This window comes from Oncorhynchus clarkii, chromosome 8 (genome assembly GCF_045791955.1).
Source record: "Oncorhynchus clarkii lewisi isolate Uvic-CL-2024 chromosome 8, UVic_Ocla_1.0, whole genome shotgun sequence".
Taxonomy (NCBI): domain Eukaryota; kingdom Metazoa; phylum Chordata; class Actinopteri; order Salmoniformes; family Salmonidae; genus Oncorhynchus; species Oncorhynchus clarkii.
Window position 1 is genome coordinate 11,911,717 of NC_092154.1, and position 6,180 is coordinate 11,917,896.

Here is a 6,180-nt window from a genome sequence, read left to right on the forward strand (position 1 = left end):
TGTGTTCTTGGGGACCTTCAATGCTGCAGAACTGTTTTGGTACCCTTCCCCAGATCTGTGTCTCGACACAATCCTGTCTCACAGCTCTACGGACAATTCCTTCAACCTCATGGCTTGATTTTTGCTCTGACATGTGTGCCTTTCCAAATCATGTCCAATCAATTGAATTTACCACAGGTGGACTCCAATCAAGTTGTAGAAACATCTCAAGGATGATCAATGGAAACAGGAACAATTTTAAAAACCTGTTTTCGCTTTGTCATTATGGGTTATTGTGTGTAGATTGATGAGGATTTTGTATTTTTTTAAATCCATTTTAGAATAAGGCTGTAATGTAACTAAATGTGGAAAAAAGGAAAGAGGTCTGAATTCTTTCCACATGCCCTGTATAAACAATGCCTGCCCTCTGGAACAACTGGGGATGGATCTCAATGGTCTAACATGACTCCTTGTTTCCTTTCCTTCATACCTGTGGTAAAAAGACCCGAACAGGGGACAGCAAATACGACATTATATTAAATTATTCCCAACATGGCTTTCAACTTTTCTTTGGTTACAGATCTGTTTAGATGAAGGAGAGGAAGACACTTCCTGACTGTTGAGATCCCCACCCTGCATTTTACTCCTCCTGCCAACACCTGATAAAACAACTGTGCCAACTTTCTTTCTCTTCGAATGTAAACAGTTTAAAGGCTATCCTTTCAATTAGTCTTAGACCAGGGGTTTTCAAACTGGGGTCCGTGGTCCCCTAGGTGTCTACTGAGGTACTGCAGGGAGTCCGCGTTCATTTGAATAGTTTTTTTTTTTAAATGATATTTTTCTCAAATGATTCCTATAATATGGAGGAAATTACAGTCATTGGAGCTAATTACAGAGTTTTATTTTGTATAGAAAATTCTTAGGTGGGCCATCTCAGCGGTCATTTATGGAAATGGAATGGAAAAATTGTTTCAGTGTCAACATAAACGTCCAAAATCAGATAGTAAGTAAGCAAAAAAGATATTGAACTGAATATAATTTTTTTAAATACCATCTCTGAGATCTAACAATCAAATAAAAGCTAACCAGTCAGGGAGAAAAATCGAACAGGTACTGAAGGCACGTACACATCGATTTTGTTGACATGTTTGATCAGAGGAACACATGGTAAAATGCTTATAATTATAGGAAATTAGCTTTAAAACTGCACAATTGTCTTTCAGATCCATGGCAAACTGGGTAGAATTGCTTTAAATTTGCATTAAACTGAAAAAATATATATCTCAGGTCATTGAAAAACTTTGTTGAACTGCCAGAAATGTGCCTTACAACAGCAAAAATATTCTCTACACTTTCAAGATATCTTTGTAGCTAATAGACCATGTCAGAGTTTACACTTCCTCTTCAAATTAACTGTGGGGAGGTCCAAATAATGAAACGTTCTACAAATCTGTTCATTTCAAATGTACTTCGACTTGCCATTATCATTCGCATAATGACAAGACCAGACTTAACTTTTTGCTAACATATGATGGGGGTCTCTGGGTCCCCGGTTTGCCTGGGCGGGGGTCTCTGGGTCCCCGGTTTGCCTGGGCGGGGGTCCCTGGACATGGAAAGTTACAAGACCCCAGCTTTAGATGAATGAAGTTCTTCTACTGGCTCATGAGTGTGTTTTTAAAAATGTTGCTTGGTTTCACAAACAAACACATCACACACACACACACACACACACACACACACGCATATGCACACGCAGACAAACACAAACACGTGCGCACATACATTCCACACACACACATATGCTCACACATGTTCACACACATGCGCATATACACACGCACGCGCACACACACGCTCACACACACACACACACACACACACACACACACACACACACTGAGCAGTAAGTGAGCACCGGGCACCGGGCATTGATGCTGTAGACTGGGGGTTCATCCATCACTGATAATGGCTGGGGACATCTGTTTGTTCTGGGGGAGAATATATTTACAATACTCCCCCCCCCCCCCCTTCACACACCCCAGTAGTGTCCTGTCCTGCGCCTCTAGAGAATACGTGTCCAGGGCCTGGGCCAGATGGCGTGGTCTGTGAGCAAGCTAGTGTAGCATATAGCCCTCAGAAAGAGGAATCAGTGATGCAAGACAGAGGTATAACACATCCCACCATGTCCCACATCCACCCTGTTACACATCCACCCTGTCACACATTCACCCTGTCACACATCCACCCTGTCACACATCCACCCTGTCACACATCCACCCTGTCACACATCCACCCTGTTACACATCCACCCTGTCACACATCCACCCTGTTACACATCCACCCTGTCACACATCCACCCTGTTACACATTCACCTTGTTATACATTCACCCTGTCACACATCCACCCTGTTACACATCCACCCTGTTACACATCCACCCTGTTACACATTCACCCTGTTACACATCCACCCTGTCACACATCCACCCTGTTACACATTCACCTTGTTATACATTCACCCTGTCACACATCCACCCTGTTACACATTCACTCTGTCACACATCCACCCTGTCCCACATCCACCCTGTTACACACACATCCACCCTGTCCCACATCCACCCTGTCACACATCCACTCTGTCACACATCCACCCTGTCACACATCCACCCTGTTACACATCCACCCTGTTACACACACATCCACCCTGTCCCACATCCACCCTGTTACACACACATCCACCCTGTTACACATCCACCCTGTTACACACACATCCATCCTGTCACACATCCACCCTGTCACACATCCACCCTGTTACACATCCACCCTGTTACACATCCACCCTGTTACACATCCACCCTGTTACACACACATCCACCCTGTCATGCACACATAGCCATATTGTATGTATAGTGGTACTTACATAAGTGCACAGACATACTCATACACACACACATACACACACTTACGCTTGCAAAAATGCACACACACACACTCACATGCACACACATGCACACACAGACACAGACACACACACACACACACACACACACACACACACACACACACACACACACACACACACACACACGCACACACACACACTACTCATTTAAAGAGATGTAACTGAGAACATCTGTCAGCAAAACACTACTGAACTCTGCTGGTACCTTATTACTCACAATTTTGCAGTAAGAATGATGTCCATTAGAAGGTATTGATTATTTATTGGGTGTTGAAGGTAATGATTATTTATTGGGTGTTGAAGGTAATGATTATTTATTGGGTGTTGAAGGTAATGATTATTTATTGGGTGTTGAAGGTAATGATTATTTATTGGGTGTTGAAGGTAATGATTATTTATTGGGTGTTGAAGGTAATGATTATTTATTGGGTGTTGAAGGTAATGATTATTTATTGGGTGTTGAAGGTAATGATTATTTATTGGGTGTTGAAGTTATTGATTATTTATTGGGTGTTGAAGGTATTGATTATTTATTGGGTGTTGAAGGTAATGATTATTTATTGGGTGTTGAAGGTAATGATTATTTATTGGGTGTTGAAGGTATTGATTATTTATTGGGTGTTGAAGGTAATGATTATTTATTGGGTGTTGAAGGTAATGATTATTTATTGGGTGTTGAAGGTAATGATTATTTATTGGGTGTTGAAGGTATTGATTATTTATTGGGTGTTGACGGTAATGATTATTTATTGGGTGTTGAAGGTAATGATTATTTATTGGGTGTTGAAGGTATTGATTATTTATTGGGTGTTGACGGTAATGATTATTTATTGGGTGTTGAAGGTAATGATTATTTATTGGGTGTTGAAGGTATTGATTATTTATTGGGTGTTGAAGGTAATGATTATTTATTGGGTGTTGAAGGTATTGATTATTTATTGGGTGTTGAAGGTATTGATTATTTATTGGGTGTTGAAGGTAATGATTATTTATTGGGTGTTGAAGGTATTGATTATTTATTGGGTGTTGAAGGTAATGATTATTTATTGGGTGTTGAAGGTAATGATTATTTATTGGGTGTTGAAGGTAATGATTATTTATTGGGTGTTGAAGGTATTGATTATTTATTGGGTGTTGACGGTAATGATTATTTATTGGGTGTTGAAGGTAATGATTATTTATTGGGTGTTGAAGGTATTGATTATTTATTGGGTGTTGACGGTAATGATTATTTATTGGGTGTTGAAGGTAATGATTATTTATTGAGTGTTGAAGGTATTGATTATTTATTGGGTGTTGAAGGTATTGATTATTTATTGGGTGTTGAAGGTATTGATTATTTATTGGGTGTTGAAAGTAATGATTATTTATTGGGTGTTGAAGGTAATGATTATTTATTGGGTGTTGAAGGTAATGATTATTTATTGGGTGTTGAAGGTATTGATTATTTATTGGGTGTTGAAAGTATTGATTATTTATTGTGTGTTGAAGTTGATGCAGTAGCTTCCGTTACCTTGTTCCATGCAACTTATTTTAGATCAAGTGTTATCTTGTCTGTTTGCCTTGAGGACTGTTTTGTGGACAGGAAATCTATAGTTAGACACATGGGCTACATCATTGAGGACATAATAACACAGCAGCACAATAACACGTGTCTTATTCCCAACATAATCCAATCCGCTACACTCCCACACCCCCTTCCCCAGCCTATCCAGTGGACTGTACTCTCCTGTCTGAATGAGAGCCGGCCAGCCCAACTGATAATGACGGGGGGACGGGGAGTATTGAAAGACGAGTATCCTGCCGTGTCCCCCCTTTCTGATTCATTAATCAGATTTCCACTGAGCTCTGTCCCACATGTCAACCCAGCCCTGCGCCCACTGGAGATTCCACCCAGCCCCCCACCCCTGCCACCGCTACGTCCATCGCTATCGACCATCAAACCGACAGATAACTGTCGAGGCCAAGGTCAGCCCAAAATGTCGACAACCCCATGTGTCCCCTCCCCTCCCACAACTCCTTTCTAAAATGATCAACACCTTCTACTCCACACAACGATTCCCCTGAACCAGGGATGTCAAACATACGACCCACACAGGCCAAATCTGGCTCATGAAGGGGTCCAATATACCTTGGGAACCGAACTCAAAATACCTCAAAAGTACTAAAACCAAATGTAAACTGTGTAGAAATTATAGTGGACCTACATTCATACAGTTTCTTGACTGTGTTCGGCTCACTAATTATCAATGAAATTAAATGTAGACAGTCAGGAAACATTGAGAATTCTCCAAACTATTTTTTGCCAATTTTGACAGCAAGGAAATATAACCAATTTTCAGCGCGGCCCTCCAGACACAGCTGAACACTGAACGCGGTCCACGGGGCAAAATGAGGTTGACACCCCGGCTCTAAACTCAAATGACTGGATGGATGTCCTCGTTAGTTCGGATGTGGAGAAATTGGGAGATATGGACAACTGCTAAATCGGCATGACATGGAGAGAGTTCGCTTGGTGAAACAATGGCCCCCCCACCCTTCTACCTACCCCTTTCCCATATCCCCCCTAGCCCCCACCCCCTCCCACCCGCAGGCCTTGTCCATGGGGATTTGTAGAGTACACAGCTTCACTGATGCCTGGGCGAATGAATGAATGAATAGACAGAATTGGGGGTTGAGGGGTAGAGGGAGGTGTGGATGGAGAGATGGAGGGGTAGAGGGAGGGATAGATGGGAGAGATAGATGGGTAGAGGGAGGTGGGGATGGAGAGATGGAGGGGTAGAGGGAGGGATGGAGGGAGAGATAGAGGGGTAGAAGGAGGTATGGATGGATGGAGGGGTAGAGGGAGGTTGGAGGGAGAAATGGAGGGGTTGAGGTAGGGATGGAGGGAGAGATGTAGGGGTAGAGGGAGGTTGGAGGGAGAGATGGAGGGGTAGAGGGAGGTGTGGATGGAGAGATAGAGGGGTAGAGAGGTGTGGATGGAGAGGTAGAGGGAGGGATGGAGGGAGAGATGGAGGGGTAGAGGGAGGGATGGAGGGAGAGATAGAGGGGTAGAGGGAGGTGTGGATGGAGAGATGGAGGGGTAGAGGGAGGTGTGGATGGAGAGATGTAGGGGTAGAGGGAGAGATGGAGGGGTAGAGGGAGGTGTGGATGGAGAGATGTAGGGGTAGAGGGAGGGATGGATGGAGAGATGGAGGGGTAGAGGGAGGTGTGGATGGAGAGATGTAGGGGTAGAGGGAGG